Here is a 27,673-nt window from a genome sequence, read left to right on the forward strand (position 1 = left end):
GCCAGCTGCCCACCACCGAACCAAACAAGGGAGAGCTACGAGACCTAAAGGAGGTGCCGACACCCCCCCCCCCCCCAGCTATACGTAGCTACTATAATCTAATGTAAAAATTGCAGCAGATCCAACAAGTTGGATGTATAGCAAAGCTTTGTGTGTGTGCACAAAGAGTCTAAACATGACTACACGCACACACTACGTACGAACGCGAGCGCACACAAATTATACGGAGCCTTTTGTTAAGCGGAGCTGCCGAGTGCTAGCGAGTACGATGGACGCCTTGAACGCATCATGGTTCCAGAGGCTGCAAGCGCGTACGCAGACAGTGCAATTGGAATTCACTCTATCCGCAAGAAAAGTTTACTTCCTCGTTATCGTGCAGCCGCGAATGCGCGAAGGTGAGCTTTCTGCTTGTTTTCCCCTCATGCCGGCTGCCGCGGTTATGATGATTATTATTATTTATTAGCATCCCCTTTGAAACGAGACGGTCACAAACAGCCATCTAGCCGGCTTGATTTACTAAGGTATGCGTTTTTAATTGTAGCATTTTTGTATACACCTCCATAATCATTCTTATTTTTTCTAAAAACTTTTCCACCATGTTTTGCTACTTATGACTGTAACGCATTCGGTCGTATCAATTTCTTCCCTGCTTTTTTTACGCCAATGCTCGACTGCCAATCTCGACTGCTGAACTTTTGATGCGTTCGTCCACTTTAGATCCAAACGCTTCTGAAAGGTGTACGTTACCTCCAGGTCTCATTGGGTGAATTCGTTCGGATCCAATTATGATGCGCTGAGTGATCTCCGGATTTCTGCTGCAGCATACACATGCCTCATGTTGCGAATATTTGCTCCGGTGTGGTTTTATCCTTCGACAATCAGCTCGAGCCTCAAATAGCAAGGCCTTTACCTCGTCGTAGAGATTCTCCCAAGGTTCTAAGTTCTTTAATCTCATTCTTCTAAAGCAATATGGTCTTTTTTATTTCCGTTGATTGCATCCTGTTCGCAGTCTATGCTTCCCTCACTTTCTAGCTGATGGCTGCTGGTTGTCCATTTACACTTTGAATTAATCTGCACTTCGTAGCCAACATTGTTGACCTCCATTCTGTATCCACGATATTCAAGTACTCCCACTTGTGCATGTCAGCCGGCCATTTATTTTGATTCAAGTTCCATATTCTTTGTTCAAAACTAATTTTGCTCTGCGCGTCTATGAGTTCAAAACAAGGCCCAACCCATGTCACCCTGCACTGCCTCATTTATGGTTTTACCGTCGGCACCCAAAGCAAACCGGCGCACCGACCCTTGGACAGCCTCCAACCACAACGAGATATGCGATTCACAGAATGGCATTTGCGAATGTAAGCGCTGGCACCATTACTCATTTGCAGATTCCGCGCACCACCTCATATTTATTGTGGCCCCAAAGTACTCCATGTTCCGTTATTAGTGCATTCCGCTGTCCCTTTATTTTCACGTTATCTTGGTGCATGCTTAAGTGTTTGCTTCGTTTATGTATACGCCGATGTATTTACATTGCTTGACTATGGGTATGACTTGCTGTTGAATGGACACCAGGCTATTACTCGTGTCTTCAGTAAACATCATAATTTCCGATTTCTCTGTGCTAAACTTCAGGCCTAGATTTGTCGCTGCATTGCCACACATATTCGCAACTGTCTGTCTCTTTTATTGTCTGCTATAAGCACTATGTCGTCCGCATAAACAGTCAAAGGAGGTTCTGTTGCACCATTTGTCCATTACGCATGTAGGATAAATCAAACCCTAATTCGCTATTTTCTAGTCGTCTTTCTATGACTTTAACATAAAGCCTCAACAACAATGGACACAGAGGACATACTTGTTTCAGTCATTGGTGCTTGAAGGAAGCCACTATTTTTGTATTCTGCCTAATTGCACAATCGGTTAAGAATGTTTACCAACTTCTATTCAGTTTAGGACACCTGTCGTGGTGACCGAGTGGTTGGCGGTGTGTGGGAGACCCCGGTGTGTGGGAGACCCCGGCGCGCCTCATAATCATATCCTGGTTCTGTACATAGAGCCCTACAATTAAATTTTTTGTAATACTTTTTTCAGCAATTTTTTTTCTAGTGCATCCAAGCTTTGTTCCTTCCTGCACACGAAAGTATACAACGGCCCACTGCCTGAAGCCGTCAAGCTGTAGCTTTTTTTTCCATCACATCCGTCATCAAGTAGTAAAAGTTTCTTCTGTGGTCTAATCGATCATATAGAAAAGCTGGCAGCAGTGCCATGGCATTAACAAAACAGAGGTGCCTTGGGTAATCATCGGCTTCAATCGCGCTTTTTCTCTATAAATATCATATTAAAATGAAACAATAACTAGAATAGTGACTAATCTGGAGAATAAAAATTATCGTAATATTTTTAGCGTCTCCTAGAGCAAATGTGTCACCGTAAAAACAACCTCTTCACCTCTTCAGAATAACCTTTATTAATGAATTGGACTTTACTCGCTGATAAACAATGTCAAAGGAATATCGAAAATTCTATCTTGCTCGCCTATACTATCACCACAGGTCGCGTATTTTTGGTCGCCGTAGTCCCGTATCAACGAGAGTAAAAGAAGTTTATGCACGATAATGTCGCTTAAAGGACAGAGAGATTTCTTTTACACGGTTAACATCACTGTGTTTATTACACTGCGTTGACTAGCCCATTTATTTTAATTATTTTTCACCTGGGCCCGCAATCGCAAAACTTGCTTACGCTAAAAGCGTTCGCGCCAGCCAGTAGTGATGCAGGACATGTTATTAGCGAAGGCGATCAGCCAATGATAAACACAACGCACGAAGCAAAAGCTTTGTGAATTCAGGCCCTGGTTCGTGCTTATTCTATTTGTTCGAGTGAATATTAGTATTCCTTAGATCTTCAAGAGAACAAATGCAACCCCTGTGGAAGAAAATACAATATAATAAACGCGTTCATTCGGTGCTTACAGTGGCCCTGCCATATGATAACCTAAAAAGGATACGAAAGGCATACATGCATCGTGGACATTCTTGCGGTCTTCGAGAAAGTTTTCCTGCCGCTGGGTCGCCGGTTCGATCCTCTACCCCAGAGCGCTCACACCGATGAGGCGGAATGCAAAAACGCTCGTGCTCTAAGCTTTAGGCACACGTTGAAATATGATTGAAGATCCGGATCCACCAACCGGTTTCACACTCTACGGCATCTCTCACCGCCAAGCCTTGGCCGCTAAAGAGACGGTAGATCGTTCACCCACATAAGCCTAGTGTCATCCATGTAGTGCACTGCTTTCGTTGGCGCTAACTCCTCAAGTTTCTTATGGAAAAACTTGCGGTTTCAAGCCTGCATTCATAAGATCATGACTCTTCTCTGTGCGAGCGTTGGTAAGTGTGTATGTACATGCTTCCGCGCAACGACAGCTGCAACATCGTTGGTTTTGGGACATCGAGAAGGGGGCCACATCACGGCAGAACAGATTACCGAAATTGATTGAAATATATTTGATTGTTGACGAGAAAGATCTCGTAGCAAAGAAAACAACAAAAACAAGAAAGGTCGTCAGCGTCCGTAAAAGGGTTTTAAGGCGCACCACGTGCACCACTTCAGATCGTGCGCGGCGCCGCTGTGAATGCGAAATGCCGTCTGGCACGACCTCATAGCCCAGAGCGCCAATACCTCGGGTGACCTTGTAGGGTCCGAAATAGCGTCGGAGTAGTTTCTCACTGATTCCTTGTCGGCTTATCGGGGTCCATAGCAAAACACGGTCGCCGGGCTGGTACTCGACGAAGCGTCGTCGGAGGTTGTAGTGTCGGCTGTCGGTCCTCTGCTGGTTCTTGATCCGCAGCCAGGCGAGCTGTCGGGCTTTTTCGGCGCGCTGGAGATAGGTAGCGACGTCAAGATTTTCCTCGTCAGTCACGTCCGGCAGCATGGCGTCAAGCGTCGTCGTCGGGTTCTTGCCGTAAACCAGCTTAAATGGCGTGATCTGTATTGTTTCTTGCACCGCCGTGTTGTAAGCGAATGTTACGTACGGCAGGACCGCATCCGACGTCTTGTGCTCGACGTCGACGTACATTGCAAACATGTCGGCGAGGGTCTTGTTCAGGCGCTCCGTAAGACCATTCGTCTGCGGGTGGTAGGCAGTTGTCCTCCTGTGAGTTGTCTGGCTGTATTGCAGAATGGATTGCGTGAGCTCTGCTGTAAAAGCCGTTCCTCTGTCCGTGATGAGGACTTCTGGAGCACCATCTCGCAGCAGGATGTTCTCGACGAAAAATTTTGCCACTGCGGCTGCGCTGCTTTTCGGTAGAGCTTTAGTTTCAGCGAAGCGGGTGAGATAGTCCTTCGCACGACGATCCACTTATTTCCGGAAGTTGATATCGGAAACGGTCCCAACAAGTCCATCCCTCTCTGCTGAAAAGGTCGGTAAGGAGGCTTAATCGGCTGTAGTAATCCAGCTGGCCTTGTCGGTGGTGTCTTGCGTCGCCGACAGTCTCGGCATGTCCTGACATAACGGGCGACATCGGCGGTTAGGTGCGGCTAGTACTAATACCTTTCTTGTATCCTCGATAGCGTCCGGGAGAAACCGAGGTGCCCAGCGGTCGGATCGTCATGTAGGGCGTGCAGTACTTCTGGACGGAGCGCCGACGGAACAACAAGAAGGTAGTTGGCGCGGACTGGTGAGAAGTTCTTCTTCACGAGTAGATTGTTTTCAAGCGGGAAGGAAGATATTCCGCGCTTAAATGCCCTGGGGACAACGTCGGTGTGCCCTTACAAATATTCGACGAGGCCTTTTAGCTCCGGGTCTGCCCGTTGCTGTTCGGCGAAGTCTTCCGCGCTTATTATTCCATAGAAGGCGTCGTCATCCTCGTCATCTTGCGGCGGCGGGTCAATGGGGGCGCGTGATAGGCAATCGGCATCTGAGTGTTTTCGTCCGGACTTGTATATTACAGTGGTGTCGTATTCTTGTAGTCTGAGGTACCACCGTGCCAGCCGTCCTGAAGGATCCTTTAAATTCGCCAGCCAACACAAGGTGTGATGCTCGCTGACGACTTTGAATGGCCTGTCATAAAGGTAAGGGCGAAATTTCGCTGTAGCCCAAACGATTGCGAGGCATTCCTTTTCGGTTGTAGAATAATTGCCTTCCGCTTTTGACAACGACCGGCTAGCGTAAGCTATCACGTGTTCATGTCCGTCTTTTCTCTGGACTAGGACGGCACCGATGCCTGGGATACTGGCGTCAGTGTGGATTTCGGTATCGGCGTGCTCGTCGAAGTGCGCAAGTACGGGCGGTGACTGCATGCGTCGTTTGAGTTCTTGAAATGCGTCGGCCTGCGGCGTTTCCCACTTGAACTCGACGTTACATTTAGTTAGCTGTGTCAGCGGCTCAGCGCTGCGTGAAAAGTCCTTGACAAGTCGCCTGTAGTAGGCACACATGCAAGAAATCTACGCACTGCCTTCTTGTCGATGGGCTGCGGGAACATTGCGATGGCAGCTGTCTTCTGCGGGTCGGGGCGGACTCCAGACTTGCTGATAACGTGGCCTAGGAACAGAAGCTCATCGTAAGCGAAGCGGCAGTTTTGTGGCTTCAGAGTGAGCCCTGATGACCTGATGGCCTCAAGTACTGTTGCAAGCCGCCTAAGGTGATCGTCGAAATTTCCGACGTCATCCAAGTAAACGAGACAGGTCTGCCACTTCAATCCTGCTAAAGCCATGTCCATCACGCGCTGGAACGTTGCAAGCGCCAAGCACAGTCCAAATGGCATAACCTTTAACTTGTAGAGGCCGTCTGGGGTGATGAAGGCGGTCTTTTCGCGATCTCTTTCGTCGACTTCTATTTGCCAATAGCCAGGCTTGAGGTCCATCGACGAGAAGTATTTAGAGTTGCAGAGCCGATCTAATGCGTTGTCTATCCGTGGGAGGGGGTGTACGTCCTTCTTCGTGATCTTGTTCAGATGACGATAATCGACGCAGAAACGTAGGGTTCCGTCCGTTTTCTTTACGAGGACAACAGGCGATGCCCACGGGCTTTTCGACGGCTGGATGATGTCGTCACGCAGCATTTCGTCGACGTGTTCTCTTATAGCTTCACGTTTTCGCGGCGAAACTCGGTAAGGGCTCTGGCGGAGTGGTCGAGCGCACTCCTCGGTGATTATGCGATGCTTGGCGACTGGTGTTTGTCGAATCCTCGATGACGTCAAAAAGCAGCCTTTGTATCGTCGGAGCAGACTTCTGAGCTGCTGTTGCTTAATTACGGAGAGATTTGGATTAATGTCGTAGTCTGGTTCGGGAACCATGGTCGTCGGGGTAGATGCGGCGGAATCCGAGAGGACAAACGCATTATTTGTTTCCAGAATTTCCTCGATGTACGCGATCGTCGTGCCCTTGTTGATGTGCTTGAACTTCTGGCTGAAGTTTGTCAGCAACGCTTCAGTTTTCCCTCCATGCAGTCGAGCGATCCCTCTTGCGACGCAAATTTCACGGTCTAGCAGTAGACCTTGGTCGCCTTCGATGACGCCTTCTACGTCAGCGGGTGTTTCGGTGCCGACAGAAATAACAATGCTGGAGCGAGGCGGGATACTCACTATCTTCGAGCACACTCAAGGTGTGGTGACTACGAGGCCTCTCCGGCAGTATCGCTTTATCTTCCGACAGCATTATTGACTTCGACTTCAGGTCGATGATTGCGCCGTGTTGGTTCAGGAAGTCCTTGCCGAGAATGACGTCTCGTGATCACTGTTGGAGAATAACGAAGGTGGCAGGGTAAGTCCGGTCATGAATAGTCATTCTTGCCGTGCACATTCCAGTCGGCGTGATGAGGTGTCCTCCGGCGGTCCGAATTTGAGGGCCTTCCCATGCGGTCTTAACTTCCTTCAACTGGGCGGCGATGTGTCCAATCATGACGGAGTAATCAGCCCCTGTGTCCACTAAGGCGGTAACTGCGTGACCGTCGAGAAGCACGTCGAGGTCGGTGATTCTTTGTCTGGCATTGCAGTTAGGTCTTGGCGTCGGATCGCGGCTGCGTCGTGCTGAACTGAAGCTGGAACGTCGCGGGGTCAAGTCGTCTTTCATCGGTGCAGTCTTGGCTTCCTGAATTCGTCGGGACGGCGGCGTGTCGTTATGTCATCGAGATGGTCTCTTCGTCGTCTTCGTCGGCGGCGGAGGATCTTCGTCAGTTCGACGAACAGCAACCGCACCTCCATCGGTTGCTGCTTTTAGTTTTCCGGATACGAGCTCGCAGAGCGGCCCCGGGCTGGGCCGGTGTATGGTCGGCACTGCGGCGACAGGTAGCCGCCTGGTGACGGCGAACGGCACGGTCGTCGAGGGCTCCACTGAGTGGCGGCCAGGTAGACGGCGATATCGCGAGGACGTTCGCCGATCTGTGGTCGCGGCGCGTTTATGGCGAACCCTCGGAGTCCCATCTCCCTGTATGGGCATCAGCGGTAGATGTGCCCGGCTTCTCCACAGTGATAGCAAAGCGGGCGGTGGTCGGGGGCGCACCAAACGTCAGTCTTCCTTGGAACGCCGCGTGAGGTGACGGCTTGGCGTGCTGGCGGCGGCGGTGGTGGTGGTGGGCCCTAGCGTGGGCGCGGAGGGGGAACGTGAAGGCGGGCTACAGCGGCCTAAGTCATCGCTTGCGGCTGAGATCGTGGCGATTCAGGGCGTACTGCGAGTTGTTGTTGGAGCTCCTCACGTACGGCGTCGGCAATCGAAGCCACTTGAGGCTGCGATGAAGGCAACAGCTTCTGGAGTTCCTCCCGCACGACCACTCGGATAGTCTCGCGCAGGTCGTCGGTGGCCAGTGACGCAACTCCGGCGTAGTTTGTCGAGTTCGTGCGGAGGTTGAATTGCCGGTTCCGCATTTCCAGTGTCTTCTCGATGCTAGTGGCCTCGTGAAGAAACTCGTCGACGGTCTTCGGGGGGCTTCGTAACATTCTGGCGAAAAGTTCCTCCTTTACACCACGCATCAGTAGGCGGACTTTCTTCTCCTCGGACCTTTCCGGGTCGGCGTGGCGGAATAGGCGGCTCATTTCTTCTGTAAAGATCGCGGTTGTTTCATGAGGTAGCTGCAGCCGGGTTTCTAACAGCGCTTGGGCTCGTTCTCGGCGTACGATGCTTGCGAATCTTTGCAAGAAGCCGCTTCGGAACAGCTCCCAGGTCGTTAAGTTGGCTTCTCGGTTCTCAAACCACGTCCTGGCAGCATCTTCCAATGAGAAGAAGACATGCCGCAGTTTTAACAACTGTTCGAGGAGTTAAAAGCAGCGACCCTCTCGTATGTCTCAAGCCAGCTTTCCAGGTCCTCGAACGTTGAACCGCGGAAAGTCGGAGGCTCCCGTCGGAACGTCGGAACGATGGGGGACACTGGGGCTGCCATTGGGGTGGACTTGGTGGCGATCTTCCTGGTCGTCTCAGGCAAAAGTCCGTGCTCCGGGGGCAGTTGTTGAAGACGGCGGCTTGCTCGATGGTCCGGGACTACGTTTGTGTTCTCTTTGCGGTCCGGGCTTGGATCATGGCTTGTCGGGGGCGTCCGGTACATCAACGAAAAGCACCTCGACTAGATGTCACGTGGTGGTGACGTTGAAGAACACAGTAGCCATACTGTGAAAGATAAAACTAACTTTTATTGGGCGAACCAGTGCCCACAAGAACAGGCTACACTTATAGCACAACGATAGCGGCGAACACGGTCGGCGATCGTCGAAAATCTGATCAGCGGGTCAAGCGCGTCGGCTTTTATAGATCAGTCATCGAATGTTCCAGAATAACTGCTGGGACCCGCGTGTCTTCCACAAAGTTCTACACTATTTGCGTCGCGCATACATGCAATCAGATTACACAAGTTGCGGTGAAAGACAGTGGACGGAACCATCGATAACATTCCAGAAACTTCTTTTACATGCAGGCGCGTCCTGCGCTGTGCGATAACATTTGTTACGCGGCGAAATGTGGTCGCTAGATAAAGATAAGTACACGTGTCAGCAGTGTTCGTGAGCTGCTCAGATTGTGATCGTCTTGTCCACAGTCAACGCGTCCCTGTATTTCGCGCTATTCAACTTTTTCAGGGTTATCCTGCAACGTAGGCCGAGATCGGAAGGACGTCCTGCATCTTCGACAGAATCTCGCTGCTTACAGCAACGTTAGTTGGGATGAAATGCTTCTCTACCTGCTTGCGTACACATTGTGCTGGTCAGTGGAAATAGTGGGTAAAGTCCTCTGCAGGCGCAGCTTGTTTTTGACTTCATAAATCTCCCTGATGGAAACGTGATACTGCGCACCTGCCAGTTGCCTATTATACTTTGCAAACTGATCTTCTAGGCAGTCGGTTTTTACCTTCCCAAAAAGAACATACGACATCCCAAGCTCTTAGAAGCTGTAATAAGCGACCTCAACAAGCGCATGGGTAATGTGTTCGAGAGCAGCGTGAGTTTCCTTTGTCACAAGTACCCTTGTCAGGGCGTTTGTTTTTCCACTCATAAAGCCATTTTAAAAGCACGAGCAAGAAGTCGATTTTCTCATCGCTATCAACAGAAAACACTGCTGGTTGGAACTGGTCTCTCAGCCTTTTTCTCTTCCATGGAGTTTTCACGTTCACAACTTTCCACCACTTGAGTATGATCTCGATGAATGTAGCAGTGGCCTCAAAAGAGAATACGTTGTGCTTTGCTCCAAGAGCACGTAACGCCTCAGGTAAGAAATCATAGAAGATTTGTAAGACAAGCTCTACGTTCTGCCCTTCAATATTCGAAGGGTAGAGGGCTTTTCTCGACAGCTCATAGCCACGTTTCTACAGCTGGTCACACTCTTTGCTGTAAAAGTCCTCGATTGTCGCAAATGACGCTGTTTGCATGCGCTCTGGGAAGCAGAAACGAACTTGGTTATTCTTCTGGTTGATCTAGTTATTTCGTATGAAGTGTAATATGTATACCGGGTCTACAACGACCCGGCCTTGCAGGGTCCGACGAGTGTTGGTACACAATTATGTTAGGAGGAGGCGATTCGAACAGGGACATCGATTTTCTGTTAACAGACTTGTCGCTCACGGCGCACACAGCGCGGTACCCGATCTTTTCCAGCCCGCAAATCACATCTTTAAGTGTCTTGTGCAGGCACTCCGCCTCTACTCTGTGCACTGGCCCGATGTGTACAACTTCTTTGAATTTGCATGTCAGGCTGCGCACCATGGAAATGAGCGCACAGTTTGCAGCTTCGTTTGTGTTAAGCGCAGCGCCGGTAACATTGTCCCCCTTGTAGTCAAAGTAGGGTTTTATATGCATTTCGTCTACCATAACTCTAACAAAGCGCTGGTTATCTTTCAGATCAGAAATTCTTCTTGCCATGTAGCTGAGGAATGCTTCGCTCTGATGCTCTTGCTGAGGGCTCATACCGTAAGACGAGCACACTGATCTGATCATCATAGGATGCGGCAAGGTGATGCTTCCATGGCTGCGTATGTAAGCGTACGCATGGGGCGATACAGTGAAAAGAATGCAGCAGAACACCACGAAATCCGCAGAGTAGCGTCTGCCCTGTTTTTTCTATAGGTACAAGGTGACTTGCTCTTTCAGAAATGGAATGCAGTCGACCTCGTCTTCTGCTTGGGACGTGGAAAACTTATCCAGCAGTAAACAAACAGCCTCGCAAATTTCCGCGACTGAGTTGAACATCAGGTCACCGTCCCACTTCTCGATGCCTTCGAGGAGTTCCACAATACCCCTTTTACAGTTAGCAATTTTGGGAGCGCACAGATTTGCGCCTAGCTTTTTTACGGCCGTTTTTATTACATATAGCGTCACGCTTAAGTCTAATTTCACGCAAACAGACTATTTCAGCCCGGGTGTTTCATCTTCGACGATGTGAATGAGAAGAAGCTTTTAATTTTTTTCGATTACGTCCCAGAACTTCTCTTGATTCCTCAAGTGGTTGGTAGGCTCTCTCAAAGAATTGGCTTTATCCTCCTCGCGTGCTCTGTTCAAGGCCTCGTTGTAGTCAGCGACGGCTTTCTGAAGGGCAGCATGCTCTATGCATGCGCGCGTGCCTGGAGTCAGGGTCTTCCCTTTTCGCAGCTTTCCTCGACATGTAGCTCGCATAGTTCGGGAACTTCGAAGGTGCAGCGTCCGGGCGAAGGTGTACATGAGATAGCGGCACTAAGATGATGGTGCGGCCCGGTACTAGATCGGTATGCGAGGCTACTCGGAGAATGGCCTCCTCCGTGAAGTTCGCATACCTAGAAATAAATTTTACTTCCCCTGAGCAACGCCATGGGTGCTTGACAGAAAAAAGTGCGGCTTGTGAGCCATTTACACGTGCATATATTTCAGTGAACTTGTAGCAGCACCAACGAGGCAACGCACCTAAATATGGGACAACGCTACCGTCGACGCCGTCCGCGTTCACGCGGAACGCGCGCAATTTACGAGATGCCATTGCATAAGCACAAGTAAACACAAGCAAGCACAGATCTGCAACAGGAACTTGTATCAGAAACGTTGCGCGATGGAGAAGAGGCAGCGACTTCCGACGCTACACGACGAGCGAGCCCAACTCGACTGTTGAAACTTGCCGAGCAGCCGTCAGAGACGCTGGCTGAAGTTACGGGGACGCGCCGATGGACGCGCCACTGGTGGCGGCCTTGCGCAGAAAATCCGGGAAAGGAACCAGCGGTGCGCCGTAGTTTTCTGCATCGTTGATCATGCTTCTCTGTCTTATTCACGTTTTCAGAGCAAAATAAGTGACACCCCTCGCACGTGCGAGGTAGCCAAAGCTGCGAGTAATGTCGATGAAGAATTGTTGCAGGGCGGGGGCTCAAATACCGGCGAAAATGTGCCGGCGATACGGGTCTAATTGTTCCCCACAAAGCCTCATCAGCGGGAGCAACGGTAGCAATGGATCACCGCCGTTCGGCTGGAAATTCCTCGTTCTCATCCTTTCCCTTGTCGTGTCGGTGTTTTTTCCACTCGATCATATTTAGACGGGTAAGCTACGACGTTGGTATGCAGTACAGCATGCGGTTTAAAGGCATTTCGCTGAAGTTCCGAATGCCGTTTGCCGCTTCTTTACCGCGTTGCGCTAGTTAGGCAGCGCAACTGCACGAGCACATTGTGTTGTTTGTTAAAGCTAATGAAGCTTGCAACAACTGAAATTGTTGGTTTTATGCGGCCCGGTAAATCCTGTCACGCACGTCATGTTTTTGCATCGATTTTTATGTGTGCCTTCACGCACGTTGAACTGTTGCTAGTTGCTTCATGCATGACTGTTGTTGATTTTTTTGAGGTGCGAGGATTTAACCATGCCGCGTTTGTAAAGGGTCCAAATCACGCTGTGTGTTATCGGAATGATACAAGCAACTGCTTCTTTAACAGCTTTTTCTTTTTTTTCTTTTTTGCCCGAGGGCATCTCAGATATTGTGGTTTTTTGGGATATGTGTGTACAAAATAGGTAGTTCAAGGGGAAAATTGCGAATAGTTGCTGCATATGGTATTTTTGTTCCATTTTCGGTGAAATGTTCACGTCACATTTAGGAAGTCATCACAGCTCGATGCTGTCTGAATACTTACCATGCCCAGTGATTTGTTTGTTTTACAACGAGTCACTTTTTGCATGTGAATTTTTTACTCAACTGAATTCTTTCTTATTATGCTTACGCAGGAGAGGACTAAACCCGGCCTTGCCGCCAGCGCTCACTACTTTGACTGGCGCTGCTCTGCCTTTCCATATATCATGTGGCATCTCTCTCTGATAATATTTTAAAAAACTACTGAAAAGTTGGTTAGACTTTAGCTTTGCACACTTCCAAGCTGCTCCCTTGGGGAAATTAAAATTGTAAAAACTGCAGCGGGAGCGGCAGTTGATCGGCGTATGCAGCAGAATTGCATCGGCGGTACAACGATAACACGCGCTCTTACTAACCCGTGCGTTTGGCGAATTTGTTGACAAGTGTGCGCGTTCCCATAAATAAATTCGCAATTACTCTTCTTGAGGCGACTTTGACTGCACTTATTCGACGATGCCACATGCATTCATCGGCAGAAAGATCACAACGGCGTGTGCAGACATCGCACCGTACAGATTTGTTTGAGATATAAGTCTGCACTAACGACGCGTGCTCATGATTGAGGTACAGAAGCAGCATTACGGCAAGAGTAAAATTAAAAAAAGCAATCGAGACATCGCTTTACTCGCTTTACAAAATTTAGCGGCTTGTTAACATGACCTCCACTTCATTAAATGGAGTTCATGACGTTTGTCTGCGGAACGCACCTCGCACGTATGTGCACCGGGTTGTCCCAAACACCAGTAATATCGTGTTCATGCCCGCTCCCACAGAGGCCAGCATCTTCCCTTCAGCTCTCACCGCAGAAGACTCAGTCTCGCACCCGAACAACGGAGAAATCGCAACCGCGAACTTCGGCCATCCTTGCTGCAAAGGTTGTCGTCTGCTACTACTCCCGAGCGTACTGTTGCAAGCGCCCGCTAGGTGGCTATCAGTGGCCCCTCTATGCAGAAAAAAGCAGAGTTTCTCACTATAGCACCTAGAGGGAAATCTGGCACCACCGTCTATGGGAGTTTCCTAAGGAGCGCTGTGACGTCATGCGAATGAGGGTATGTGTGTCTGCGAGGCTTGTGTTGGCTGGTGTTGTAAGAGGCTTCGTCTAAAATGTGGATTTGCCTACACAAATAACGCATGTTTAATATAAATGCTTCACAAAATGTTTTCATTCACGCATATTACATCTTCCAGTGAAGTTTACTCACCTACAATGCATAACCAAGCTAAGAAACGCAAGAACAGACGACAAACTGTTACAAAGCAAGCACCAATCTGTCCTCGTCGTCTGTCCTCCAACTTTAGCGGCCCGCTGATACTTTTTACGTTTCATATAATTGTACAAGCAATAAGAAGTTCTCAAAGTTAAACAAAACATGTTTTTGAGTATTGATAAAGCTAAAACAGCTTTTTACGTGCTGTTTTAGAGGAAAAGTAATCATTGTGACAGACGGAAGGGTGCTTGCCTGGCTCTCTGAGAACGATGCGAATCCGAAGTCACAATATACCGGCATTCGCATGCATACCACAGCGTAGCAGCGCCAGATTTCCCTTTAGGTAATATAGTGAGAAACTCTATGGAAGAAAGGAAAAGTGGGCATAGATTGAGGAGCAGTTAAATAGAGAACAAATAGGGGTGTATGCGGTTACAGAAACGCACCTTAGAGACTCGGAAGAGCCGACAGTGATTGAGAATTATGTTTCAGAAGGGTGCAACAGAACTAAGTCGGAAAGAAAGGGAGGAGGAGTCGGAATGCTCATCCATCAGGTAGCCAAATGGAAAAGAGTAAATTCAAAATGTCAGCAGTATCTTTGGTTATCAGGTACAATGGGCGGAAAAAAATTTGGCTAGGCGTCACGTATTTGTAGACCGGAAATAATTGCACAGAGAAGAATACAGATTCAGTGGAATGCACAAGTACCAATATTAAGGGTCTCCAGAATGATGACGAAATTATCCTGTTGGGTGACTTGAATGCCCACATACAGGGGCCGTATTCTGAAACGTTCGCCTTCCGCGAAAGCCACATTCAATAAACCAAGCGACTGTTTACCCGTGACGTCAGCGTGCACTACTAACGCACGTTCTCGAACGCTTCACATCGCATGAGAGATCGCGCCCGGCGATTGCAGCCACAGCAAGATCCGCCACACCAACATCAGCCACCTGGCCACAGCAACATTCGGGAGAGCACGGTGCAGATAACGCAGAGCAACTAAACACGGAGACCAACGAAAATCTGCCCGCACGGCGCGTTCGCCACGGTACGAAACCTACGGAGCAACACGTGTGAGCGCACAGAACCAAAACAAAGCCGCCAGTGGGGCCCGAAAGGCGCCAAAGAAAAGGCGGCTACGGCAAAGAAATAAAAAATGAGCAGAAAAGAGGAGAACCTACTACGTCATTTCCTCCACTTTTCTCCTAGAGTTCGGAGGGGGTAGGGGCTCTACTCAGTTTCCTTCCTTCATGGCTACCGGCAAAAAACGGCCATATTGGATTTTGCTCTAAAAAAGCACTTCCGCTTCCGGATTGAGCAGCGTCATCTGGCATCCACCTAAGTAAGTTCCATGCGCTGTCGCTGCTTATTTTCGTACCACTGCGGATGGTACGATTTCCCTTCTCTATTCTATGGCTCAGTTTCGCGCGTCCTGTATGGATGCCAAAACTTGTCGCGGTAAGATCCAGTACGCGCGAAACTGCGTCACACAGCTGAGGTGCTTTTCGCTAAGTGCGTCAGAAAGCCGCGTGCAGCGAGCGTGCGCAAAAACTACCGAAATAAGTTATAATAATGTTGGCGCTCATAGAGGGCGTCGCAAACATCTCCCAATACGAGTCATTACCTCAACTTAACTACACCAGGACGGCCGAGCTGTTTTTCGCTAACTGCGTCACAAGTTTCGGTTCCGTGCCGTAAAAGCCAATATTACTTGAAATGCATCGCAGACTGTTAAACAAGATGTCTCACCTTGCCGTAGTCCAATAGCACAGTGGTGCCGTGTCGAAGTGCAGAAGGAACGCAAGAATACGCCGGGAGTCCGACAAACAAGCTACATCCTCAGTTGATAGTCCAGCCCTTGTGGTGTGAACATCTCTGACTGTTCTTTGTCTATTGTGACTGCTTTTCTCTTTGAACTATGTACCAATTGGGCCCGGATGTCAACCCTTGTGCCGTTAGCTTGTTGCTAGGTAACGCAAGAAAAATAAGTCGCCAAGTATAAATTCATTTATACGCAAAACTTTTTAGTTTTATCGGGAAAGAATAAAATACATAAAACGTTGTCTGCAAGCTCATTTCACATTCTTTTTTTTTCCGATACTCGCATCAACTAACGGATGTGATTAACACTAGACGTAACGTGTTTCCGGTTGCCATTTTTGGCCTAGTGTCCCCTCTTGTTCAATTTCTTTCACAATGGCTCTTGTGTTGAAGCGATAGACCGCACGAACATCACTTCGCTCGCTGATGGTGCCGCGTTTGCTCACCCCAGCGTTTTGACAGTGAGTATCCGCACTGATCGAGTGGGATCAGTTCATGTTTGCTTGTGGGCGCCGACACCATCCTTGTTAATTCAGTTAGCAAGCGAATGTTTGCATGTTTATAAGGCCGATACAACTACTATCCTTACTTGCATAGCTGTTTGCTTCGGCTTTCGTGCGAAACAGCGACTTTTTTTTTTTTTTTTCCACGCGGGCTGACGCGAGGGAGGCACCGGCTCGCGCGTTCGTTTTCTTCTTTACCTTTGTGTCCCCTTCCTTCCCCTCCCGTCTCACATGGCTTTTTCATCTGTGCGAGCCTAAGGTCCCTGAATAAAACTAAACGGTAGCGACTTCCTCTGAACTTTGCCGCTTTCTCTGTCGCCTGCCGCACCTCCGGAGAATCGATCCTCCCATTGGTCGAAGCGCCGTGGTCACGCGCTTTCTTGGTTCGTAGCAGACGCCGGCGCGATTCGCGGGTATCGAAATCGCGCTTTGGTTCCTTTCTGGCGGCTGAGTTTTGGCGGAGAGCGTATCGCTAGCGCCGGCGCCGTTTGCGTATTGCGGCGTTGCCTAGCCTATGTTGCGCTTATGGGTGCAACAAGCGAGGGAGCTAGGGGAAAAATACTTTTCGTCGTTCCATCCGGAAGAAGCAACGCGGCTCGCCGAAAGATTTGGCTGCACAGGATCGGCCGGGCAAGCATTGAAAATGCGCGGACCCGAGCTTTTGCGAGGAAAGTGGCCGTTCATCAGAAGTCACTCGTATTTTTTCGGAAGATTTGGTGAGAAGCGCGAGCGCCTGCAGCCTTTCTCCGCATTAAATAACGTTCGGCACGGTTTTAGTTGGAAACGTTCACTCGCTGCTACGGAAGCAGCGCTTCATGTTGTCTGAGCCTCGACGTTCCTGCTTCTGGTTCGGCAGGCTTTATGATGATGTCGCGCACATTGCATGGCGCACTCGTTTCGCTGTAGTTGCAACCGTTGCTGGGCTCAGGCACGAAAGTTGCGCTTCATATGTTAATTCGGCCAGGCTGTTCACGCTGCTTGCTGTGCAGGTCTATCTCTGAAGTGATGCGTATTGCTAGACGCATTTTTTTTTAGTTGGATTCTGCTGATGAACTCTAGACTAAAACGGCGGTTGTCGTCGTTTGAGCCCCCGCTGTTCGTGCTACTCGCGGTGCAGGTCAAGCGTTTATGTAGCGCGGATTTGCTGTGCGTAATTGTATTTGCGGGGTTGTTAATAAAGCCGGCAGTTACTGTGCCTATGCACAGTAACGGCAGCTATATCATGAGTACGCCATATCTGCGCGCATAATAAATCAGAATGCACACATCCGCTAAACACAGCTGAAAATATATTGGCTTCAAAGATGTCGTGCAAACCTAAGCTGGTTGAAACATATTTAACGCGGATAGATCTGGTAAAAGAAACCTCTAACGAAGAGGCGCGCAATTGTGACCCACACCATTTTAAACGTTCGACGTTGATAAAATTGTTATGGCCAATCACACGGCGGGCTGACATATCAACAGTTGTCATTTTCGTAATTATTTGTCAAATGTCGCGGCGTACATTCTTTTCGTGCCTTGCAGCATTTCTCAAAAAGTTGTGCCACACAAAATCTTAGTTTATTCATCTTAGTATCACTTCACCGAAGACCAATTTGAAAGCCAAATACATCCTCCAGAATGACGGCATCAAGAAATAAAGGCCCGATGCATTACCAAGGGCTTTTGTAGTATAAGCAAACGCGCCTTCGACAGATTATGCAAGTAGTACACCACCATCGGTTCTTTTAGAGCCTAGACCCCACGCCTGTGTTTTAAAAAAAAGTAAAAGGTAAATATCTACATACAAAGCGTATGTTGTTGCAATTTCTTTCCGGCGTTGAAGTTGAAGCTGATCAAAGGCGCCTATCGAGAAGACACTCCGTTAGCTCGTTTGACCACCTCCGCCACAGAAGTCGAGAGAGAGGAAATCAAGTTTTATTGAGCCCTTAGTAAAGGTTGGTGCGCGCTGGCACCAGACAGGGTGGAACCTTCTTCTCAGGTCTCATATGCGTCCAGCAGTTCCTGGCCCCTAGCCGCCAGCGCGAGCTGGGTCGGTAGGTCGGGGCTGGACAACAAGGTCTCCCATCGCTCGGGGGGAAGTGTGGGGGGTTTTTGAGCTTAGTGCACTCTGCAAGGATGTGTGCTAGAGTGCCTTCTGAACGTCTGCAAAACGGGCATGAAGTGTCATGCTCTGTTGGAAACATCTCGTGCAAGAGCACGGGATGCGCTAGCGACCCCGCTTGCGTGCGTCGCACGATCGTTTGCTGCCTTCAGCAGTCGAAGTGATCGCAGTGGAAGGAGCTTCGATAAAGCAGTGCAACGGCAGTTATTGGAGTAACTTACTTATAAACCCCTCCTGTCCTAAACGCAACAGCCAAATCCTTCAGGCGCGCAGTGCACTCCGCGCCAAAGAGGGGAACGTTGGGAGCGTGCTCTAGCCGAGGAGGATATATATACCGAAGTGCCGCCACCGTCGGCGCCCGGGAGGAGCCGCGACAAGCAGCGCCGGCATAGGAGGAGGAGAGAGTGTCGCTACTTTTAGATCATTTAGGGGTTTCACGCGAGCCATGTTGCTGCCGCCGTCTATCGTGCGCCCACGTTGGTGCGACACGAGCTGTTTACCAACGATTCGCGAGATGACGCTGCGGTTTTCTCGCGCGAAATTCGAACGCTCCGCTGCGTTGGCCGGCGCGCAGCTGGGCTTGAGCGGCATTTACTTGATAGTAGGTGCCACCCATCGAGCATGGCGCAACGCACGCCGCTTCTTCCGCATCGCCACAGGTGGCGCTGCGCTCTCCGGCGCTCGGGCGTTTTGAGAGAGATTTACCAAGAAAATACCGTTTGCTTTGAGTGGGAAGGGATGAGGAGCGAGGAGAAAGTTCATATCAACAAAAGACTGAGGCAGGGATGCCCTTTATCCCCGCTGCTGTTTATGATGTACATGGTGAGGCTGGAGAGGGCGCTAGAAGGAAGTAATATCGGGTTTAATCTCTCATACAAGCAGGCGGGTACAGTAATAGAGCAGCAGCTCCCAGGTTTATTTTATGCTGACGACCTTGTGTTGCTAGCTACCAAGCAAAGTGATTTGCAACGTCTGGCTAGTATCCTCGGGTAGGAAGGCAACAATTTAGGTTAGAAATTTAGTGTTAGAAAATCAGGTGTTATAGTATTCAATGAAAACAGTCAACAGACAGTGGAGATACAGGGCCAAGAAATACCTCGGGTAACAGAATATAAATACCTTGGTATATGGATAAACGAAGGCAATAGATATATGCAAACACAGGAAAAAATCATAACAGTGAAATGGCAACGAAATGTAGCCATAATGAAGCACAGAGCGCTATGGGGATGTGGAAAGGGGTACTGGTTCCAGGACTTACTTTTGGAAATGTGGTTGTATGCTTTAAATCAGGAGTACAATCAGGACTCGATGGGAACCAAAGGTCAGTGGGTCGCCTCGCATTGGGCGCTCACGGGAAGACTACAAATGAAGCTGTGCAGGGTGATATGGGCTGGACTAGTTTTGAAGTGAGGGAAGCTCGCAGTAAAATAGAGTGTGAATAACGGCTGAGGAATATGGCAGAAAGTAAGTGGGCTGCGAGAGTGTTCAGGTATCTGTACAGGAAAAACATTGATTCACAGTGGAGGAAAAGAACTAGGAAGCTTACCAGCAAGTATGCGGCCTGTAGGGTGGGCAACAAAGAAGGTCAAGCGGAAAGTCGGAGAGGCTGAAATAATCTCATGGGTGGCGGCAGTGGAAAAGAAAGCTGCCATGAGTAACTACTTAAGGGGAAAAAACAAAACCAGGACAGAAACCATTTATGATAACTCAAAGAAAAGCTCATTACCTTTCGAAGCGAGATCGGGATGCCTTAGAACACGCACCTGTAAAGCGAGATATAAGAAGGAAGTAGAAGCATGTGCGTGCTGCGGTAAAGCTAGGGAAAGGATGGAGCATGTTTTATTGGAATGTGAAGACGTCTACCCAGCGGTCGATTTAGGCACCACTGGCCTCCTTGAAGCCCTTGAGTTCAGCGGGAGCAGTGGTAAAGCAAACATGTCCGCAATAGGCATTAGTAAGGGGCAGGGGCGTAACAGGCGGGGGGGGGGGGGAGGGGCTTATGGGGCTTCAGCCCCCCCCCCCGAAAGTTGTTCGTGCTGTCATGCACCGTCGACCAAAACAACCCGCGGCGCCGAAAATCATGTTCGATTTTGTGTAGAATGTACTTTTCACGCTCGAAAAGACACTTGAGCGCGAACATTGCGAAATCGGGCTGGAAATTGCGGCAACGCCCATGCACCGGGAGTCAGATATCGTAACGCCAAGGACCTCCATCCGAGCACAAAGTTTCAAAGGCGTTTGGATGGCGAGCGGGCTCGTCGCTGCATCTCGCGGAGGCCGCGGAATCTAGGGAGCGCTTGGATTTCAATTCTGAAACTTTATGGGTAATAGTTCTCAAATTTTGATGCGAAAGGTGCATTGACCTTTCGAAAGTCGTGCATTAGCTTTTCAGTGCCGGAACTATGTCGGCCTAATGTTCTTACAGACATTTGACGCCAAAGATGCATTGACTTTTCTAAAGTCGTACATCGGACCATACAAAGAGACAAGCCAAATCAAAGCACTGTCGGACAAGTTGACAAAGCGCGCAGCGAGGTCCGATGAGGCGAAGCGTTGCGGTGGTTCATTTGTGCGGTCATGTCATAAAACAAATGTCAACTTTTTTTTTTCACCTGCGCCAAAGCATCCATGTCAAGACGCTAAAGCCAGCAAATTTAACTACGTTCTTATTTATTGTTGTACTTGGACTTCTATTCGCGAGGTCACACTGTGCCTCTTCCTTTTCTTTTTCGTTCTCGGTACCCGCGGGCTGCCAAAGCAGTCAGAGCGCATGCGTTTTTCTCGTGCTGCCTCGACCACCGCGCGGCGCACTTCGATGAGCGTTCGTTTTTCTCTGGCCGAGTGGATTTTCGCCTGGCAGAGTTTTGCACGCTTTCTGGCTAGCAGATGAGAAAAAGAAACAATGCATGGTCGTTCGCCGACATCACTACGAGGACTCGACGGATTGCAACGCGTTCAGTTGAGCGCAACTTCTCCCGAAAATTTTGTCTCCCCAGTGTAGAATACCGAGCAGTATGCGTCTCTGTGGACCACGCGTGTCACGTTTTCTTCGATATTCCTTCGGTAGCCATACTAGGTGCACAAAGTATCCATTCTATTGTAGCCAACACGCTTTCCTTTGCGTTATTTCATCTTCAGCGCCTACCACCCAACAACAAAAGAAAAAGAAATTGTTGCGCGGCAGCGAATTGTCGCATGGTGAAAGTTCGATTTTATTACTTCTTTTTAGCGGAAAGCAATGGGTCACGGGACGCTTCAGTTGCCGGATACTCTTATTATATTATTGCGACAGAAGTTATATGGACACTCCTGGCGCATGTTTGCCGTCGCTGTCGCCCTCATGTTCCGTATAAAGTCCAGGGGCGGCAAGGACCGCGCGCCGCATGCTGTATGTGCAAGTGAAACCGTAAGGGGGGGGGGGCAGGGCTAAGCCGACGATCGAGGCCCAGTCTTGAGTGCGCAAGGGAGAAAAGCGGGGAGGAAGCGCGCCACCTTTCGTCGCGCGCGATGCATGTTGGGAGCGGAGGGAGGGGGGGGGAGCTGTGATCTGTGAATCTGTGGTTGCGCAACATGTTTATTTGCCTTGTTTGACGTATCAGATCTAGCGACTTTTTCTTAGATACGTAGATTTATTGGAGGCTTATACGTATATTTAAATATCTTGTTGTGAGGTTTTGTGTATATGTGCAGTGAACTTTGTTTCCAGTGACACTTCTTGCCCTTTATCAAGCCGTAACTTCGCATTTATATTTTCCATTGTATCTTCGCATTTATAATGTACGAAGGCGAGTCAAATTAAAATGAGCCAACAAACCATGCGCAATAATGGTTCTGTTCATTATCTGCTAGGCATTCAAGTGGCACAGAGGCATCTCTTATATACAAAAGTGACACGCAGGTGTGAGGATCAAGGTTGTTTAATGTTCTCACACACTGGGGTAAACATGGTTGTGTGACATAATAGACAATACAAAAGTTGAACAGCGTGGTGTCGTGAGGTTTTTGACAGATGAAGATGTTTCCCCAAAAGAAATAACTAGCCGTATGGCTGGAGTGTACGGTGAACATTGCATTTCATTGGCCACTGTGAAGCCTTGGAGCAAACAGTTCAAAGAGGGACGTGAAAGTTACAAAGACGATCCAAGACTAGGCCAAAGCCACCGTGCAGTCACCCCCAACACAATTCCAAAGGCTGGTTAGACAAGAACGGAGGATAAGCATCGATGAATTGGCAGGGCGTGTGAACATGAGTCACGGTTCCGACCACACCATAATTCATGAGCAACTCGGTTATTGGCTCTTGTGTGCGCAATGGGATGCCCAAAATTTTAACCCCCGCCAGAAGACGGAGAGTTTCGGCGCTGCCTTGACTCATCTAATCCGCTATCACAATGAGGGTGAGGGGTACGAATCATGGTGCCACTACTACGAGCCTGAAACACGACGGCAAAGCTTACAGTGGAAACACTTGAATTCACAACCCCCAAGAAAATCAAAGGCCGTCAATTCTGCCGGAAAGGTGTTGACTTTTTTTTCGATCGTCAGGGGCCATTATTGATCGAATTGGCTAAACCAAGAGAGACTATCAATCGTTTCCGATAGTGTGAAACGTCGGATCGGCTGCGTGTCGCAATCAAGAACAAACGACGTGAAAATTTCAGGAATGGGGTCATCTTGCTGCGCGACCATGGCCGTCCCCACGTCGCTGATGTGGTTAATACGCAACTGGCAAAGTTCAAGTGGGAAACGCTGCAACATCCGCCATACAGGCCAGACCTGTCGCCTTGCGACTTCCACATTTTGGAGCATTTGAAGAAATACCTCAAGGGAACCAGATTCGTGTCGGACGATGACGTGAAAGAGTCAGTTACAGGTTTTTGGAGCAGCAACCCAAGGATTTTTATGGGACGGGAATCACGCGACTCGTTAGTAAGTGGGACAAATGTCTAAATGCTCGTGGAGACTACTTTTAAATAACGTACCCCGTTCGTCATATATTCGCATTAGCTCACTTTCATTTGACTCGCCCTTGTATATGTTGCAGAACTCCTGCTTTTTATATGTGCTTTCTATTGCGACTATAATTTAGGAGCAATTACTCACAATACATGACCGGTGACAGCTGCTCCTGGGCGATACGTCCTAACAAAGGACAGCGTCATTTAGATTTTTCTCTGGTCATTGCATATGTACAAAACAGTAGACAAGGTTCTTCAATGACAGAGAGAGAGAGAGATGCAAATGAGAGAAAAGCAGGGAGACTAAGAAAGTTTTAATAAAATATTTGTCCTCAACTTGTTCATTTGATGGCCTTTACATTTTTCATATCAGCCGCATGCACTTCTTTCCTGGTTTCAAACTGATATAGTTCTAAAGTTTGTTTGTTGTTAAATATACAGAAAACACGGAAGCATTGATATCAGTCATTTTAGACACAATTTTTGAGACATTCGAGTATATTATGTTATTTAAAAACATATATGTTACTTCTCTTGGCAAGTGCGTAGCATTCAAGAATTTGTTCAGCATCTTTGGACATGGCAACGCAGTTATTAATAATGTGTAATGTATTTTATCCCTCGAAAAATTCTATAAGGAGGAGGCCGAGCTACAAAGTGAGCCCCCCCTCCCCCCCCCCCCCCGAACGAAATTTCTGGCTACGCCACTGGTAAGAGGCGATTGGAGGATTGGTGGAAGGAAAGTAGGGAAACTACAAGAGACGGAGACGTACAAAAGCACAGTTCGCAATAGCGGATCAGAAAATTTGGGTGTGGTAGTTCATAGTGTTTCTTTTTTTCTTTTTCGTTAACCAAGGTAGGACAATGGGCAGTATAACAGCAAGAGCTTGGTGGCACAACCCACCACCACGTTCCAAAGTGGACGCTCATAACATCCATCCATCCATCTTCGGGCGTTCCGCATCCGCGCTCGAGGGAGTGGGGCGAGCGGCTCCGGAGGCGCATGTTTTGCAGTGCGACGCACGACGACGAAAAACACTGTGTCGGCGCTGCGATCGAAGTGCATAGGCCGCACCATGGTCGCGCCGTTGGAAACTGCTGGCGATACTTCTCGGTAGGATCATTCGTACTAGTTCGCTGCTGCATGCGTTCTGACTGTTCAAACGGTCTTCATATTTGCATATGGCATGTATTTATGCCTTAGGAATAGATGTCTTTCTTTCTGTTCTTTATTTCGTTTATTTTAATGCCATTCCCTGAATGTGCGTGCATCGCGGCCGCAATATCGGCTTTCATTCTGTGTGCTGCATTCTGTGTACCGCTTCCTTTGAAGCAGAAATATTTTCTTGTTTTTCAAGCAGCATATATCTCTCGTTTGTGTTCTTGCGCGTGTAGTTTTCCATTAGTAGTTCTTGCGAAACGCAGACGGGAAAAAATGTATGTAAACTTCTGCTTGCCGTTTCAAGCAAATAAAATATATATGGCCCATCTGCCGCCCTATACGCAGATTTACAGGAGGTATACTTACAGAAAAAAAGCAACTGTAGTGCAACATTCCATTCATGTTTCGGTCTTCCTCGCGTGACAGAATGCGGAGTAATTGGTACGGGTTCTTTTATTGCGGTCGGACCTAGGGCGCCGAAAACAGTTTTGGTGTAGCCATTATATACATAGAGGCATTGCGTAATCAAGGAGTACACACTGCTTACGTAAATACCTTGGAACAGTTTTGGGTAGCCATTACATACATAGAGGCATTGCGTAATCAAGGAGTACAGACTGCTTACGTAAATACCTTGGAAAATATCTACAGATATTCCACAACCCCCTTAATTCTACAGAAGAAAAAGTAGGAAGATACCTATAAAAACAGGAGTCAGATAAGGAGACACAATCTCTGCAATGCTATTCACTGCGTGCTTCGAAGAAATATTCAAGCTATTAAACTGGGAAGGTTTAGGACTAAAGATCGACGGCGAATACCACAGCAACCTTCGGTTTGCCGATGACATTGTTCTATTGAGCAACACTTCAGACGAGTTATAACAAATGATTGAGGACCTTAACAAAGAGAGTGTAAGAGTGGGGCTGAAGATTAATATGCAGAAGACAAAGATGATGAATAACCGAGCAAGGAAACAAGAGTTCAAGATCTCAAGCCAGCCTCTAGAGCATGTGAAGGAGTACGTTTACTTAGGTCAACTAATCGTAGGAAACCATGACCATGTGAAGAAAATTCATAGAAGAATAAAATGGGTTCGATCGCATAGGGCACACATTAGAGAGTTTTAGTGTAGCGTAAAGCAGCAAACGCAAAGAGTTAGCGTTAGCGTTAGTGTTGCGTGCACCACACTGTGCATGCGCTGTACGTAAACGCTGCTGGAGCTCTTACGTACGTACGCTATTTTTCAGGATTTAGCGTTGAACGCTAACGCACGCAAGGGGAGCCTTACGTACGGCAAGATGGCGGCCCCAGTCGAAGTGAGAGCAGCCCGCTTCGGGTCTATCGAGTCGTCGGCCTGCACTGTTCGGCTCATTCGTTCCCCACTAATGCTCGTGTTTGCTTTAGATTTGTGTGATGATGCTTCGACAGTGGCGCACAAGTGACCAATGGCCGTTGTTTACGATATACGTTCTCGATTAGCAGCGCAGTAGGCTTAACGAGAGGGTTTGCTAATGTTTGCTCATGTTTGCTGTATCCGCCTCGAGATGGCGCCCAAGTGTATTTCGCTCGTTCGCTTGGTGTAAAGCCGCATGTCAAGCCGATGCATGTCACGTTTTCCGCGGCAAAACACAGGAGTGTGGTCGGTGCTGTGGTCACAATGCGCGTGCGTTTTACCGACGCCGACGATATGAACCTCCTGATGGAGCTTTTCTTCTTGAACCCATTCGGACGGACGTCAAGATGGGCGTCCGTTGCAAAAAAGTGGAAAGAAGTGGGAAATCGGATTTCTGGAAGCGAAATTGCCGGCGAAACGTCCCCTCCGGAATAGCTTCGATGTTGAGTGGATGTTGAGGACACGTAGAACCTGCGCGGTCGCTCTCGTTCCCGAAGCATGAGGGTGTCGATGTCCCAACTTAAAAAGGACACGTAATATGGGTCCCACAGAACACTCGATCGCGGCATGCTCAGAATAATCGGTGCGTTTCGCGACTCTCGACAAAACAACACTCAAACCAAACACCTACACGCGTAATTAACGCATCGACTGTGGCTTTCGATAAGCTTGACTTAGGGACACACTTGCGGATTCGGCATTGGATAAGCTCGGCATTTCGTGTGGATTTGGCTTTCCAGTACTTTGTGTTTTTACATCTAGATGGCGCTGTATTCGTTTGCGTTAACGTTAACGCTTTTCTCCGTTCCTCTATTCTAAAACACTACCTTGTGCCGCGCAGTGCAGTCTTTCTTTGCGTTAGCGTTGCGTCGCACGCTAACGCAAGCATTTTACGCTATACTAAAGCTGTCTATTGTCAGCTCCTAACTGGAAGCTTACCGTTATCATTGAAAAGGAAGATGCACAATCAGTGCATTATACCAGCCCTGACATATGGGGCAAAGATTTGGAGATTGACAAAGAGCGCTCCAAGAGGCCCTAAACATGACGCACAGCTGGTGTGCTCAGATAGGCCTTGACATTTCCAAGGACAAGACGACGTACATGTCAGTAGCGAACAAGTATGGGCGCCGTCTACTGGCACTCCGGCCTTTTCAGTTCACTCTGGATCAGCAACCATTACACGAGGCTTCAACTCTCCGTGTACTCGGCCTTGAAATGGATTCCTCTGGATCTGGGGGACCATGGCTCAAGAATGAAAAGCAACAGGTCGCAGCAACGATACAGTTGATACGTCGAATTGCAAAGAAATCTGGCGGAGCGAGCACCAACGTGGCACGTCTTCTTGTCCGTTCTGTAATGCAACCACGACTCGTCTACTGAGCCCAGTTTCATCATCTCACGAAGGCACGATGGGCTCGCCTTGAGGCCATTAATAACGAAGCCATGCGGGCCATAACGGGACTACCGCGTCTCACTCCGTTGCCAACCCTACAGGCCGAGTCCCAACACAACACTATCGACGAACTCGAGAACCAACGTCGATGCGTGCGCGCCCTAAAGCCATCAAATTTCTCCTCGGCTGCTTCACTGGCCCGGTACATGGGACACGAAATAGACAGTCCAGCATCTACGAGACCCGATGTAGCTCCGTGGAAGAGGGTACAATTAAGTGACAATAAGCCTCTCGGTCGTCTGTACAGCCCGGTTCCTCGCCAGGCGAATGCCCAAGTTTCCCGCCTTCATCGCACCGATGATAATCAAGACGATGCGACTCTTGTTGCATACACTGATGCCAGTGTTAATGGCACAATGATTCACACAGCTCGCGAGTGTCCATTGATACCAGAGGCAGGCCAGACGTGCTCGTATGTTGCCGATCCTGCACCACCGGCCTATCTTGCCGAGCTTGCTGCCATACGAGAGGGCTTGCCATACGAGCTTGCTGCCATACGAGAC

At 48.8% G+C, this 27,673-nt stretch overlaps 1 protein-coding gene and 1 pseudogene across 4 annotated transcripts in view; both read right to left on the minus strand.

The window, feature by feature from the left end:
- Nucleotides 1-27,673, minus strand: part of DopEcR (G-protein coupled receptor DopEcR) — a 238,651-nt gene that overhangs the window by 104,891 nt on the left and 106,087 nt on the right. The window lies entirely within an intron of this gene.
- LOC142566616 (uncharacterized) lies at nt 9,900-11,090 on the minus strand (annotated as a pseudogene).

The sequence above is a fragment of the Dermacentor variabilis genome, unplaced genomic scaffold (assembly GCF_050947875.1).
Source record: "Dermacentor variabilis isolate Ectoservices unplaced genomic scaffold, ASM5094787v1 scaffold_13, whole genome shotgun sequence".
In the NCBI taxonomy this organism is placed as follows: Eukaryota; Metazoa; Arthropoda; class Arachnida; order Ixodida; family Ixodidae; genus Dermacentor; species Dermacentor variabilis.